Below are 16,102 nucleotides of genomic sequence, written 5' to 3' on the forward strand. Positions count from 1 at the left end.
GGGACCCAGGATGCCCCTGAAGCCTTAGCAGCTACTACCTCTCACGACGAGGCAGCGGGCGGCACAGAACCTTCTACCCAAGCCGAGGTGGAGGGTCGTTCGGCCGATGATGTTCCGCTACTCACTCGGAAGCGCCGACGACCGAAATCTGCATCTGCCTCAATTCCACTTGATGAGCCACAGCCCGAGCGGGGCGCGGATGCTCCAGTGTTGTCCGGGACGGTTTCCCTAGAGAGTACCCCGACCCCACATGGCTCTCCGAGGGCCAGCTATGAGGTGCCGCCGTCCAGCCCTTCAAGAACTTTGCGCCGTATTAAGCGTTTGGGCGAGCGCATCCGGTAAGGCCGATGCTTCTCAGGGCGAGCCGAGCGGCCAGAACTTAATTAAAACCGTCCTGCGCCTCCCCTCAGAGGAATACATGGCTGCTGCTGATCGGCCAGTGGTCCCCGAGCAGCAGATCACCTTGACGGGCCCTCTTGCAAAAGCTTGGGAGGACGCTCGGCGCCGAATAAAAGCGATGACTCCCGGGCAACCTTCAACAGGCCACCGGGGTATGCTCTTTTTCTTTGTTCGTGTATTTGAATTAAGTTTTTAACCTGTTCACTTTTGCTCGTAGAACTGGGTGGAGCAAATTGCCGTTAGCAATCGGTTGGCCGAGCTGGAGGATGAATTGAAAAAACTCAAGGCCGCGGGGGACAGCCAACAGTCGACGGCCGCTCTGGAGAAGGCCAAAAAATTACTGGAAGCCGAACGGAAACGGGCTTCCGATCTGGCGAGCAAGGTCGTTCGGCTTAAGCGATGGTCAAACAACGAGATAAGGAGATCAAGACGGCGATCACTCGGAAGCGACAGGCCATCGATGACATGGACCGAATGAAGGTGGAGATCAGAGGGCTGGAGCAACGCATCAAGGATCTGGATGCTCTTCTGGCCACCGAGAAGGAGAGCCGTTCGGCCGATCTCTCAAATTTGATGTAGATTTGAAGGATCTCCATGCTGCCTCAAAGAGTATCAAGAGGGGGAGTCAGCTCGCTCCGACGAGGTGAGGAAGGCATTCGTCCGCTCGGATGCCTTTGGGGAGAAATTTACTGACAAGATCTCCCTCACCTTTGAAGAGGCGATCAAAGCGGTTGTGGATCTCTTAAAGGCCAAAGGCCACCTGCCCGCCGAGCTGACCATCCCTCCCGAGGACCTCGCGACCGTGATGGGCGCCATCCCTGATGCTCTTTTTGATTTCGACGCATGAGGAGTGTTTCTTATGAACTTTTTTTTGTATCCCCGCCGTTCGGCCAAACTTATTTTTGCTGTAACTTTTTTGGTTAGCCCTATGCTTAATAGATAATCTTTTCCTTTCCTTCAACTTTTGTTTTGGCAAGAAATTTTTCTCTCGTCATAACTAAAGTGTTCTTTAAAACTCCTCCGCTCGGCACCACGCTCTGTCAGACTAAAGTCGATTGTCTTTAATAACGTCTTTCATCATGCGACTGAGCAGCCGCTCGGCATGAGAACACCCTTTGTTGGTATGGTAATTATCTTTAGTTCTCATTGACCAATTTTTGCTTTGTGCCTTACCCCCAAAGGGGTTTTCCGTATATTTTTTATAAGCGAGGCGCTCAGCCGTATGTTGGTCTTAACGACCAGGCTATCGTTGATTGTATCATGTGAATGGCTATCCGCTCGGACGTTTATAGACGCCGGCTCGTCTCTCGATATTTAACGTCGGAGCTCGACGGTCTTCCGCTCGGACGTTTATAGACGCCGGCTCGTCTCTCGATATTTAACGTCGGAGCTCGACGGTCTTCCGCTCGGACGTTTATAGACGCCGGCTCGTCTCGCGATATTTAACGTCGGAGCTCGACGGTCTTCCGCTCGGACGTGTATAGACGCCGGCTCGTCTCTCGATATTTAACGTCGGAGCTCGGCGGTCTTCCGCTCGGACGTTTATAGACGCCGGCTCGTCTCTCGATATTTAACGTCGGAGCTCGACGGTCTTCCGCTCGGACGTTTATAGACGCCGGCTCGTCTCTCGATATTTAACGTCGGAGCTCGACGGTCTTCCGCTCGGACGTTTATAGACGTCGGCTCGTCTCTCGATATTTAACGTCGGAGCTCGACGGTCTTCCGCTCGGACGTTTATAGACGCCGGCTCGTCTCTCGATATTTAACGTCGGAGCTCGACGGTCTTCCGCTCGGGAGAAGCGTCCGCTCGGAGGGCTTTGCCTTTTCTGTTGTCCCGTATTGGTATTTCATCTGACGAAGATCCCCGATTGCGATTCACTGCTACAGCATCAGGAGGCGTCCGGAATAGGGCCCGACGGAATAGAACGGTAGCCGGTGGTGTTTCCGCTCGACCACTAGACGCTGACGTTGCTTGCTTCTCCGGCCGCTCGGCTGTTGCTTTCTGTTTTTGCTCCACAAGATTGGCGGCCCTTATCTCGATCAGAGCTTCGAGTTCCTCCGTCGAAAGCGTCACCGTGTGTTGTCGTCCAGCCTCGTCCATTGTTTCCGTTCGGATGCAGGAGCGTTCCCACAGACGGCGCCAATTTGATCCTGTCCGAACGCTGACTCAATGGACGCTGGGCACGTGACGCTCTCCTAGTCGATGACGTGGATCTCCAGCTAGTCGTACGAAGCTCCGGCGAACCTGCACAGAAGTCGGGCCAGGAAGGGGTTCCCGGCGGCGACCCTCCGACGCTCAAGTCAGGTAAGCAAGTGGTGGAAAAAGTAGCTCCAAAGCTTGTAGAATGCGTACCTCCGGTGAAGTCTGCGGCTCTTTATATAGAGCGGTGAAAGAGCTTCTACACGCCCACCGAGGCGCGTACGTGTCCGCAGCCCATACCTCGGTATGTGTTTGTCAGAAAGATTACCGTCCCATCGCGCCTTCGATGGGACAACAGGATACCCCGTTGTCAGACTAGGAGTATGGCTTAGCCATACGACTTGACGGCTGTCAGCAGATGTTCCTGTCCCTATTTACCCACCGCCGCCCAGGACGTCCATCCGGCCGGCTAGACGAAGAGAGCCGTCCGGAAGGCTTTAATTCCCTGCGCCGGCCGGGCGGCGCGCCCATTACGTCTTGCCTTCTCTTAGGCCTTCCGCTCGGTCATTATTTACTGTTTCATTGAGCGTCGGAACCCCGATCCCTGTCAGGGCGCCTTTTACTATCAGATGTTTACTGGCAGACCGATCGGCTCGCCCTTTTCTCATGAGTCCGGTCGGCTCACCCTTCTTTGACGGATCACTTGGCCTTTTGACCTCCATGTGGCGTTGACCCCTCGTTAGGGGGTCCCGGGCTCTTACCACCGGATCACCCCCTATAGGATTAATAATTCTATACAACCATTTGATAAAACATGCAAAAGATATAAACAAAATTCACACACACATTACATCAAACATGAACAAGGCATCAATAAGTCATTGAATAGAAAACATGGCAAATCAACATAGTTTTACATCACCATCACATCACAAATACTTCCTATATCCTAGATCTAGAGATCTACTCCATTGCTAAGGAAGAACAACCCCAAAACATAAAGAAAAGCATACTTACAACCCTATATTTGAGAAGAAGGGGAAGAAGAGATGCTTGCCGATGATTCCGATGTCTTGGGGATGCCTCCTTGCTCCGGAGAAGAATGGATCGCCAAGGGATAGAGGAGAATGAAGCTCTAGGGTTTCTCCCTAAGGGGAGAACCCTTCCCCAAGGAGAGGGGCGAAGTCCCAAACCCAAGATGAGTCAAAGAATGAGGATCTTGACGCTTTTATACCTCCTCTAAACTGCCCAAGAAAACTAGGAAAACGGGGGTCCGGTAAACTGGTTTTTTCACCCACTAAACCAGGTTTTCTCTGTAACGACCCACCTTCTACACTACTACTACTCTCTAAAGGTGGACGCTACTTAACTACTAACTCTACTTAACCGGTACGCTACTTAACTACGAGAAATCCCTACCGAAAAATTTCAGCAGAGTCTCCTCTGTACCGGTGACCAAATCCATAATACAAACAATATATACGCAGCCACAGGCGGCTGGAATACATTTTTCACAACCACGCAGTAATAAAATCACACTATAAACAAAGAAACTACTCTAGCAATAGCAACGACTACAGCACTCCACAAATAATAAAAGAGACTAATTAGATATGCAGAAATAAACTCAACTACAATCCCAAATTTAATATAACATTAAAAGAGAACTAAAAGAAATTCTTGACAATTTTCCCAGCTACTTCTGGATCTCTCCACAGTCCAGTCATCACACACCTTTATCACCACCACCACCCTGTCGCCTCCCTTTCATATCTTAGCTTTTCCTTTATCTGCAATGGGAGGAAATGAAAACTATAAGCATAAAGTTTAATGAGCGCTATCTAACTCACAAAAACTCGATATGCATGTATATAAATAAAAACATGCTAAAACTAAATGCTAACATGTAAAGCTACTCATGCTCATACATAGCAAAGGAATCATACTAATTGAAATACTAAACATGTATAGCTAATCATGCTCATAAACCAATAAAGGAATCATACTAACTGAAATACTAAACATGTATAGCTAATCATGCTCATAAATAGCAAATAACAGTAAGCTAACTCATGCTCTTCTATTAGTAAAGATACATACTGAAAGGCTAAACATGTAAGGCAAGTCTATACTATCATGCTTGCATAAAGAACTCAACATACTGAATTCTAAACACATTCTGTATCTTATTTCACTTGCTTAAAGACTTATTCTTTAATACTTATGTGAAACTTATTTTTTAATACTTTTGTACTGATGTGAAACTTATTTTACTTGTTCAAAAGCTTATAATTTTAATACTTCAAAATAGTAATCAACTTCTCTTGGGCCCAGGCATAGTACCATTTTATGCACGTTCCCTAATAGGTTGGGGTAGTGAGCCACCAATCCTAAAAGAGCAGACCTTGGTCTACCAGGGCCAAGACGTTGGAATTGGACACCTGGATTTGTTTAACGACAACCTTGGAAGTCGGGTACTAGCCTCTTCTTAAAAATAAAATACTTATTATCTTAATTATTTCTTCTTTAAATGCCTTGGCATTTTAATAAGCACCTTGTGTGCCTAAATCCCTAAAGTCTTGACTTTGGGATCTACTTAAAGTCTTGGCCTTCTTCTTTCTTTTCTTCTCTAGACCTTGGTCTTTTCTTACTTATAGCTTCTCATAATCCTCAAAAGGTTTAATGGATCACATAAACACTACACTAAAATTCATGGCTGTTCATACTCATCTAATAGCAAGTAACATACAAACCGCATGCTTAAATAACAAAGGTTGTTCATGTCCAGAAACGTGGAAATCCAAGGCTAAAATACCAAACTTAAAACTAATCATGTGCATGGTATTAGCAAGGAAAAAAAAACTAAGCTACAATGTAAAATTCTGCATACAAAGAGATCCATACAACATTAAAATTCTGCACTAAAATTCTGCTTATGATATTCTAATAGCAAAGGAAACTAGAAAGTATCCCCGTGCATATCTAGTGGCAAATAAAACTGATCATGCTCATTGGATAGCATGGAAATAATTAAATCTGCATACTAAAAGAGGAAACTGTGCATGCTTTTCACATCTAAACCGAAAAAAAAAGATTCTAATTGAAATGCTTAAGGAAAAGGAAAACGTTCTGTTCATGCACTCTAAAATTCTGCACAAAGTCGGCTACGTTTCCCTACAACCTCAGCATTTCAGTTAAGCAAATGCAGCAGCACACTTCTAATTGAAACTTATCTACTCAATGACATTGATAAGAACCACAGCGGAGAAGAACTTCATTGTTCTAATTTAAAACCGTCCAGCAATTGCAGAACCATAAAAAAACAAAGCTTCATCGTTCAAATTGCAAAACACTAACAACACCAAAACCCAATTGTACCTAGCCGAGCATCAGGAATAATCATACCCCATTAAAACTTAGCATGCACCACCAAAAACCCAATTCTAGAACATAATCTATGAAGAAGAAGCAAAAGAAAGCGTTTGAAATCCCGAAAACTACTCCTACTGCAGGTGAGAAGCAACTCACATTCGGTTCTTGGACTTACAACCGAAGAAAAGGAAGACCCTAGGGTTCCGGAGCGATGGAGATCTCAGCTTCTCCCTCGTGCTCACGACGCTCCTTGCCGAGGTGATCCTCGTACGGGTGAGGACCGGCCGGAAAAAGCCCTCTCCGGCCGCCGGAGGGATGCTTGCTCGCTGTCACGGTTTCGCCCGAGAAGGAGTCGCGTCGTCGCGTGAGAAGGGGAGGAGAAAAAATCGGGTTTTCGACCGCAGAGGAGGAAAACCTAGGTTTTCTTTTAAAACCCCGGCTTTATTATTAACTACTCCTTAAATATGTTTCTCTTCCTATTAGGTTAACAAAACGAGCGTAGCTCGGTTGGTCGGATGCATCCGGTTAGGTCGGGTTCGACCCGAGGTCACGGGTTCGAGCCTCGCCTTCAACGGTTTTTGTTAAAATTTCTTTCTTTTTTTTGTAAACATACTAAACGACCTCCAAAAATTACGTAAAAATACTCTAAAAATTCTTAAAAATCTCTAGAATATTTTAAAAGTATTTCCAAATATTTTTATGGACTTTTAAAACTCGAAATAGGGAAAATTGGGTCATTACAATCCCCATACCTTATAAAAAGTTCATCCTCAAACTTAGAATAGCTCTGGATACTTCTGTCTCATACTGTTCTCCCGCTCCCAAGTGACTTCCTTGTGCTTCTAGTTATGCCAGATGACCTTCACTAGTGGTACTTCTTTGTTTCTTAGTCTCTTGACTACTCTATCCACTATCGGTGTAGGTCTGCTCTCATAACTAAGATTCTCTTGGATCTGCACTGACTGAAGCTGAATCACTTGACTCGGGTCATGGAGACACTTCTATAGCATGGAAACATGAAATACATTGTGTATTGCTGACATGTCTTGTGGTAAGTCCAGCTTGTAAGCTACTTTCCTAATCCTCTATGATCAGGTAAGGTCCTACATAGCGAGGACTTAATTTGCCCTTCTTGCCAAATCTCATCACTCTCTTCATAGGAGCGACCTTGAGGAAGACTGAATCCCCTACTTGGAATTTCAGTGGCCTACGGCGTGTGTCAGCATAACTCTTCTGTCTGCTCTGGGCAGTCTCAATTCTCTGTCTGATTTTCTGGATTGCCTGAGTAGTCTCATCTATCAGCTCTGTCTGAATGCCCAACTTTACTTCTATTTCTTTTCTCTCACCTGCTTCTTGCCAGCAAAGGGGTGATCTGCACTTCCTGCCATACAGTGCCTCATAAGATGTCATCTTGATGATCGCCTGATAACTATTGTTGTAGGCAAACTCAGCTAAACATAGATACTTGCACCAACTTCCCTTGAAATCCAGCGCACAAGCTCTGAGCATATCTTCTAAAATCTGATTTACTCGCTCTGTCTGTCCATCAGTCTGAGGATGGAAAGCTATGCTGAACTTAAGTTTGGTGCCTAGTGCATTCTGAACGCACTCCCAAAAGTGTGAGGTGAAGCGCCCATCTCTATCAGAAACGATAGATTCATGAAGTCTGATCACCTCCTTAACGTATAGTTGTGCCAACTGCTCTATGGAGTGGGACACCTTGATGGCTAGGAAATGGGCAGACTTAGTCAATCTGTCCACTACTACCCATATTGCGTCATATCCATTTGTAGTTCTTGGAAGACCTATTATGAAGTCCATGGATATGTCTTCCCACTTCCACTCTGGTATTGGAAGGGGTTGCAGAACTCCTCCTGGTCTCTAGTGTTCTGCTTTGACTCTCTAGCATGTTAGGCAGGTACTGACATATTTAGCAACGTCTCTTTTGAGTCCTGACCACCAGAACCTCTGTTTCACATCTTGGTACATCTTGGTAAAACTAGGATGCATGGAGTATGGTGTGCTATGAGCTTCTTCTAAAATCTTCTTTCTCAGTTCTTCATCATTGGGCACACAAATGTGACTTCCCTGATAAAGAATCCCGCTATCTATTACTCGAAACTCTAATTTATCTTCTTTCGGTATCCCTTGCTTGATCTTCTGTATGTCTGGATCTTCACTTTGCTTTCTCTGTACCTCCTCAAGCAATGTAGACTCTAAGGTCAATGCAGAGAGTTACCCCTTCAATAATTTCAAGTCCAAAGTCTGACAACTCCTTCTGCAGTGGCAGGGCTAATGATGACAAAGACATCTCAGATGCACTAGATTTTCTGCTGAGTGCATTTGCCACTTTGTTAGCTTTGCTTGGGTGGTAGAGGATTTCACAGTCGTAATCTTTGACCAACTCCAGCCACCTGCGTTGTCTCATGTTTAAGTCCTTCTGAGTGAAGAAGTACTTAAGACTCTGATGATCTGTGAAGATTCTACACTGAACTCCATACCAATAATGTCGCCAGAGTTTCAGTGCAAAAACCACAGCTGCCAGCTCAAGATCGTGAGTGGGATAGTTCTTCTCGTAGTCTTTGAGTTGTCTGGAAGCATAAGCTATGACTTTTCCTTTTTGCATGAGTACGGCTCCTAAGCCCATCTTGGAAGCATCGCTATAGATGTCAAAACTCTTGTCACTCTGTGGAACAGTCAGAATAGGAGCACTGATCAATCTCTTCTTCAACTCTTGGAAACTCCGTTCACATTTATCTGACCATTCAAACTTCTTATTTTTCCTGGTGAGGGCTGTTAGTGGAAAGGCTATCCTGGAAAAGTCCTCCACGAATTTCCTGTAGTACCCAGCTAAACCAAGGAAGCTTCTGATCTCCCTAGCGTTCTTGGGTCTGCTCCAGTTGTTGACTGCTTCTATTTTGGCTGTATCCACTTGGATGCCTTCTTTAGAAATTATGTGACCTAAAAATGCCACTTGATCTAACCAGAACTCGCACTTTGAGAATTTAGCGTAAAGCTGCTTTTGCTGAAGAGTCTGCAGTACTATCCTCAAGTGCGTGTCGTGCTCCTCTGGAGTCCTTGAATAAACTAGAATGTCGTCGATGAATACGATGACAAATTTGTCAAGGTATTCCCTGAACACTCTGTTCATTAAGTCCATGAAGACCGCTGGTGCATTAGTCACACCAAAAGGCATGACTACAAACTCGTAGTGTCCGTATCTAGTCCTGAAAGCTGTTCTGGGTATATTCCTTTCTTTCACTTTCAGCTGATGGTACCCAGAGCGCAGGTCTATCTTTGAGAACACTGTTGTTCCTCTTAACTGATCAAATAAGTCGTCGATCCTGGGAAGGGGGTACTTGTTCTTGATGGTCACTTGATTCAGAGCTCTGTAATCTATGCACATCCGCATAGATCCATCTTTTTTCTTGACAAACAACACAGGAGCTCCCCAAGGTGAGTGACTAGGGCGGATGAAGCCTTTGTCAAGCAACTCCTGTAGTTGTGCTTGTAACTCATTCAACTCTGCTGGAGACATGCGATACGAAGCTTTTGAAATTGGGCTGGCGTCAGGAACCAATTCAATTTCAAACTCCACTTCCCTATTGGGAGGTAGTCCAAGTAGCTCTTCTAGAAATTACCTCTGGATATACACAGACTACCCGAACGTCTTCCTGCTTGGGTCTTTCTTGTTATCTTTGTCCTTCCAGTTCTGATTTCTTGACTGGGGTTTCTGACTTCCTGCTGACTCATCCTCTATTTTCACTGGCTTGTGCTACGCTCATTGTGCTTTGATGTTGTTCAGATAGTGCTCACTAATGCCCTGCTGACCAGCTCTTCACCAATCTATGGTCGGTGAGTTTCACTACTCACATTAAGTGTTATTTCTGGTCTCAGCGTTAGGAGCATCAGTCTGACTCGTTCTTTCACTGTACTTACTAACTATAGGCAAAGGTGAGCTAGCCTGTTAAATCTTTTAACCACTTCTTTTACTAGTAGGTCACCTTGTCTGAATTCCATAAGCTCCTCATACTGTTTATTGGTGATCCGTTGACGGAAGACTTCCTCGTAAAACTCTATCTCGAAGTCAACCCAGCTCATCTGGTTGACTACTCTCTTACTCTTAACTCGCTCCCACCACATACAAGCATCTCCAGAAAGGCATAGAGAGGCACACTTACCCTTCTCGACTTCTGGTCGGTCAAGAAGCTCCATTATGCTCTCAAGTGTCTTGAACCAATCATGGACACCCCAGGGCTAAGCTTTCTGGTTTCAATTTCAGCCACTGGATGAGGTATGCTTCTTGTCTTCTAGGTGTTGTGGCGACTTCCAGGGCAATTGATGGGACTTCAGTCACCACTGGGGTCTCAACATTAATGGTTGGGGGAGTGGAAGGAGTTGGCTTCTGATTGACCATTAGATTGACAATCACTTGCTGCCGCTCGCTACTTGTCTCTGAAGTTGAGCAACAACTTCAGAGAGAATAGGCCCAGTTGTTCTGGGCTCTTCATTCTCCTGAGCTCGGTCCTCAGTACCAGCGGTACGAGGACGCCCTCTTCTTGACATCAAGTCAGGCAGAGGAAAAGAAAACTTAAAATTATCACTATACTTTCTAGATATATCTTACTTATACATGATTCTTGACTTTCAACATCTATGAGTAGGTACTTCTAAATATTTCTCTATCCTTTCTAAACATACATATATATAAATCAAGAAAGGAGAAACAATAACTTCTATCTTACTTAAGTACTCATAAGCAATTACTCTGTACTGCAGTTAATAATAAGGAAAGCAGAATAAAGAAAGAATTTAAATACTTTCTTACTTGGAGACGGCGAGAATGATGCTGATGTGTGTGTGATGCTGGAGAATGGAACACTGCTCTGATACCAACTATAACAACCCACCTTCTACACTACTACTACTCTCTAAAGGTGGACGCTACTTAACTACTAACTCTACTTAACCGGTACGCTACTTAACTACGAGAAATCCCTACCGAAAAATTCCGGCAGAGTCTCCCCTGTACCGGTGACCAAATCCATAATACAAACAATATATACGCAGCCACAGGCGGCTGGAACACATTTTTCACAACCACGCAGTAATAAAATCACACTATAAACAAAGAAACTACTCTAGCAATAGCAACGACTACAGCACTCCACAAATAATAAAAGAGACTAATTAGATATGCGGAAATAAACTCAACTACAATCCCAAATTTAATATAACATTAAAAGAGAACTAAAAGAAAGTCTTGACAATTTTTCCAGCTACTTCTGGATCTCTCCACAGTCTAGTCATCACACACCTTCATCACCACCACCACCCTGTCGCCTCCCTTTCATATCTTAGCTTTTCCTTTATCTGCAGTAGGAGGAAATGCAAACTATAAGCATAAAGCTTAGTGAGCGCTATCTAACTCACAAAAACTCGATATACATGTATATAAATAAAAACATGCTAAAACTAAATGCTAACATGTAAAGCTACTCATGCTCATACATAGCAAAGGAATCATACTAACTGAAATACTAAACATGTATAGCTAATCATGCTCATAAACCAATAAAGGAATCATACTAACTGAAATACTAAACATGTATAGCTAATCATGCTCATAAATAGCAAATAACAGTAAGTTAACTCATGCTTTTCTATTAGTAAAGAAACATACTGAAAGGCTAAACATGTAAGGCAAGTCTATACTATCATGCTTGCATAAAGAACTCAACATACTGAATTCTAAACACATTCTGTATCTTATTTCACTTGCTTAAAGACTTATTCTTTAATACTTATGTGAAACTTATTTTTTAATACTTTTGTACTGATGTGAAACTTATTTTACTTGTTCAAAAGCTTATACTTTTAATACTTCAAAATAGTAATCAACTTCTCTTGGGCCCAGGCATGGTACCATTTTATGCGCGTTCCCTAATAGGTTGGGGTAGCGAGCCACCAATCCTAAAAGAGCAGACCTTGGTCTACCAGGGCCAAGACGTTGGAATTGGACACCTGGATTTGTTTAACGACAACCTTGGAAGTCGGGTACAAGCCTCTTCTTAAAAGTAAAATACTTATTATCTTAATTACTTCTTCTTTAAATGCCTTGGCATTTTAATAAGCACCTTGTGTGCCTAAATCCCTAAAGTCTTGACTTTGGGATCTACTTAAAGTCTTGGCCTTCTTCTTTCTTTTCTTCTCTAGACCTTGGTCTTTTCTTACTTATAGCTTCTCATAATCCTCAAAAGGTTTAATGGATCACATAAACACTACACTAAAATTCATGGCTGTTCATACTCATCTAATAGCAAGTAACATACAAACCACATGCTTAAATAACAAAGGTTGTTCATGTCCAGAAACATGGAAATCCAAGGCTAAAATACCAAACTTAAAACTAATCATGTGCATGGTATTAGCAAGGAAAAAAAAAACTAAGCTACAATGTAAAATTCTGCATACAAAGAGATCCATACAACATTAAAATTCTGCACTAAAATTCTGCTTATGATATTCTAATAGCAAAGGAAACTAGAAAGTATCCCCGTGCATATCTAGTGGCAAAGAAAACTGATCATGCTCATTGGATAGCATGGAAATAATTAAATCTGCATACTAAAAGAGGAAACTGTGTATGCTTTTCACATCTAAACTGAAAAAAAAAAGATTCTAATTGAAATGCTTAAGGAAAAGGAAAACGTTCTGTTCATGCACTCTAAAATTCTGCACAAAGTCGGCTACGTTTCCCTACAACCTCAGCATTTCAGTTAAGCAAATGCAGCAGCACACTTCTAATTGAAACCTATCTACTCAATGGCATTGATAAGAACCACAGCGGAGAAGAACTTCATTGTTCTAATTTAAAACCGTCCAGCAATTGCAGAACCATAAGAAAACAAAGCTTCATCGTTCAAATTGCAAAACACTAACAACACCAAAACCCAATTGTACCTAGCCGAGCATCAGGAATAATCATACCCCATTGAAACTTAGCATGCACCACCAAAAACCCAATTCTGGAACTTAATCTATGAAGAAGAAGCAAAAGAAAGCGTTTGAAATCCCGAAAACTACTCCTACTGCAGGTGAGAAGCAACTCACATTCGGTTCTTGGACTTACAACCGAAGAAAAGGAAGACCCTAGGGTTCCGGAGCGATGGAGATCTCAGCTTCTCCCTCGTTCTCACGAAGCTCCTTGCCGAGGTGATCCTCGTACGGGTGAGGACCGGCCGGAAAAAGCCCTCTCCGGCCGCCGGAGGGATGCTTGCTCGCTGTCACGGTTTCACCCGAGAAGGAGTCGCGTCGTCGCGTGAGAAGGGGAGGAGAAAGAATCGGGTTTTCGACCGCAGAGGAGGAAAACCTAGGTTTTCTTTTAAAACCCCGGCTTTATTATTAACTACTCCTTAAATATGTTTCTCTTCCTACTAGGTTAACAAAACGAGCGTAGCTCGGTTGGTCGGATGCATCCGGTTAGGTCGGGTTCGACCCGAGGTCACGGGTTCGAGCCTCGCCTTCAACGGTTTTTGTCAAAATTTCTTTCTTTTTTTTTGTAAACATACTAAACGACCTCCAAAAATTACGTAAAAATACTGTAAAAATTCCTAAAAATCTCTAGAATATTTTAAAAGTATTTCCAAATATTTTTATGGACTTTTAAAACTCGAAATAGGAAAAATTAGGTCGTTACATTCTCGTGATTCACCCTGAACCAAAGTTGTAGCTCTTGAAATTATCTTCAATCTGATACTTGGATTGACCCTGGATCCAACCGAGCCGAAAGTTATGGCGGTTCAAAGTTTGGTCTACAGTCTGGGCGGAGGTCCAGTTGAACTTGCGGTTGGGAGGCACGGTCGTGCCATTTAGCACGGGCAGATAAGTCTCTCTCTCTCTATTGGACCTGAATAAAAGTTGTAGATCTTGAAGTCGGCTATGTTTCGGTATAAAGAACAGCCCGAAACTCCAACGGAGCACAAAGTTATGGTTGTTTTACGAACAGTCTGCAATCTGCCAGAATTCAGCACAGCTATGTTTTTTGGCGTGACTCGGCCCATGTTCTTCATCACACGACCATGTGGAATCCACATGGCCTCACCCGACTCCCTCCCGAGTTGAGTCACACGGCCGTGTGGATCACACGGCCATGACCTTCCTCGTCTCTGCCAAGGTCACACAGCCGTGTGATTTCACACGGCCGTGCCATTTGGCACGACCGTGTGCTGCCTGGCCACGGGGAGCTTGGCACGGTCGTGTGAGTCACACAACCATGGCCTTCTTCACATCTGATGCTAGCACGGTCGTGCCATTTGGCATAACCAAAACATATCAATGGGCACACGCCCGTGTGGCATACACAACCCAGGCTGGATTTCTTCCGGAGTTGCTCTCATGTGCATTTTTACTCCACTTTCGCTCCAAATAGCGTCCTGTCAATCAAAACAAACAAAGAGTAGATCTCCAAACAAAATATAATGAAATAGGGTGCAATAAACATATATTATATTAATGAAATACAAGTAGATGTGCATCAAGACATGCATAAAAGTGTATATAACTTACGCACATCACTCATCTTTAAGCTAACACATAGATGACTACTAATTATTAGTATAGATGATCAAAAGATTATATCGATAACCCTATGGAACATAGTTGAGGTTGTAAGTGATGCTCAAGATATGGGGGAAGGCATGCTCCAACGTATCGATGGCTCTCACAGGACATAGTTGAGGTTCGTAAGTGGATGGAGCTTTATCACTTAAGATTACGGGTTGAGTTTTGAAACTGTGCACTGTTGGTGTGGTTAGCACTGATGGTTTAATTCAGATTTTGAGAATGACAAAATAAGGTTAAGTTAGTGTCATTGTGATCTAACACTTTGACGGAGTGTGCAGGAGAAGTCCAGCTAGGTCGACGGGTCAATCGAATAGCTGACACGAAACCCAACTAGGTCGACGAGCTGATCGGATAGCTGGCACGAAGCCTAGCTAGGTTGACAGGCTGACCTGATAGCTGGCACGAAGTATAGACTGGTCGACGGGCTGATCGAATATCTGGTGTGAAGTCCAGCTAGGTCGACGGGCTGACCTGATAGCTGGCACGAAGTATAGACAGGTCGATGGGCTGACCGGACGTCTGACAGGCAAGTTAAGGTAAGTCACTGGAGGAGAGTGACTTTGTGAGGACTGTTGGTTGCTACTCGAAAAACCTAATGGTTCCACTGTATAAAAATTTTGTACAAAGGTCTGAACCTTTTCCTAGCTACCATGTGTTCTTTTAAATTAAACTTGGATCGCCTGCGGAACTTAACACGTTTGATCCTAAGTTTAATTTATTTGTTCTTTTAGGTTTAGACTTGGATCTCCTGCGGAACTTAACGCGTTCGATCCAAATCACCTAGGTTATTAATTCCATTAAATATTAATTTCCAAAATTGACTTCCAGAACTGCATGGCGAGGCACATGACCTTCTTGGATATGGGAACAACCACCACCACCTAGACAAAGCCTTTTAAAGAAAGCTAATATTTAATTTCCTTAAATAACTTTAGGTCAACCAAAAGGAATAATCAAATCACAAGGAAAAGAAAAATAAAAGAACACAACATCGAAAACTAATTCGAAATACTAGAATCGCATGCCTCTTGTATTTGGTATTTTTACATGGAGATAAAACTAACATGATGCGGAAAACTATATTAGTTATACCTTACTTAGTAGATAATGACCTCTTGATCTTCTACCGTATTCCTCTTCTAATCCCGGACGTTGTGTGGGCAACGATCTTCCGAGACGAGAACAACCAAGGCACCTTCTTCTTCCTTCCTTCAAGTTTCGGCCAAGCATATCTTCTAAAGGATGAAGAACTTTTTTCACCAACCAAGCTCCAAGGGATGCAAGCTTTCTGTCCTTCTTCCTCAAGCTAGATCCGGCCACCTCCTCCAAGCTCCAAGAGATAAAGGATTTCGGCCACACAAGAGGAAGAGAGAAAAGGAGAAGGGTCGGCCACACCAAGGAAGAAAAGAGGGAGAAAATAGAATAGAGTCATTCGCTATGAAGCCTCCTCTACCCCCTCTTTTATAATCCTTGGTCTTGGCAAATAAGGAAAATTTAATAAAAACTTCCTTAATTCTTTTGCCATTGAAAAAGAAAATTTATTTAATTAAAAATAATTTTCTTCTC

Source organism: Zingiber officinale, chromosome 6A, assembly GCF_018446385.1.
Source record: "Zingiber officinale cultivar Zhangliang chromosome 6A, Zo_v1.1, whole genome shotgun sequence".
NCBI classification, from domain to species: domain Eukaryota; kingdom Viridiplantae; phylum Streptophyta; class Magnoliopsida; order Zingiberales; family Zingiberaceae; genus Zingiber; species Zingiber officinale.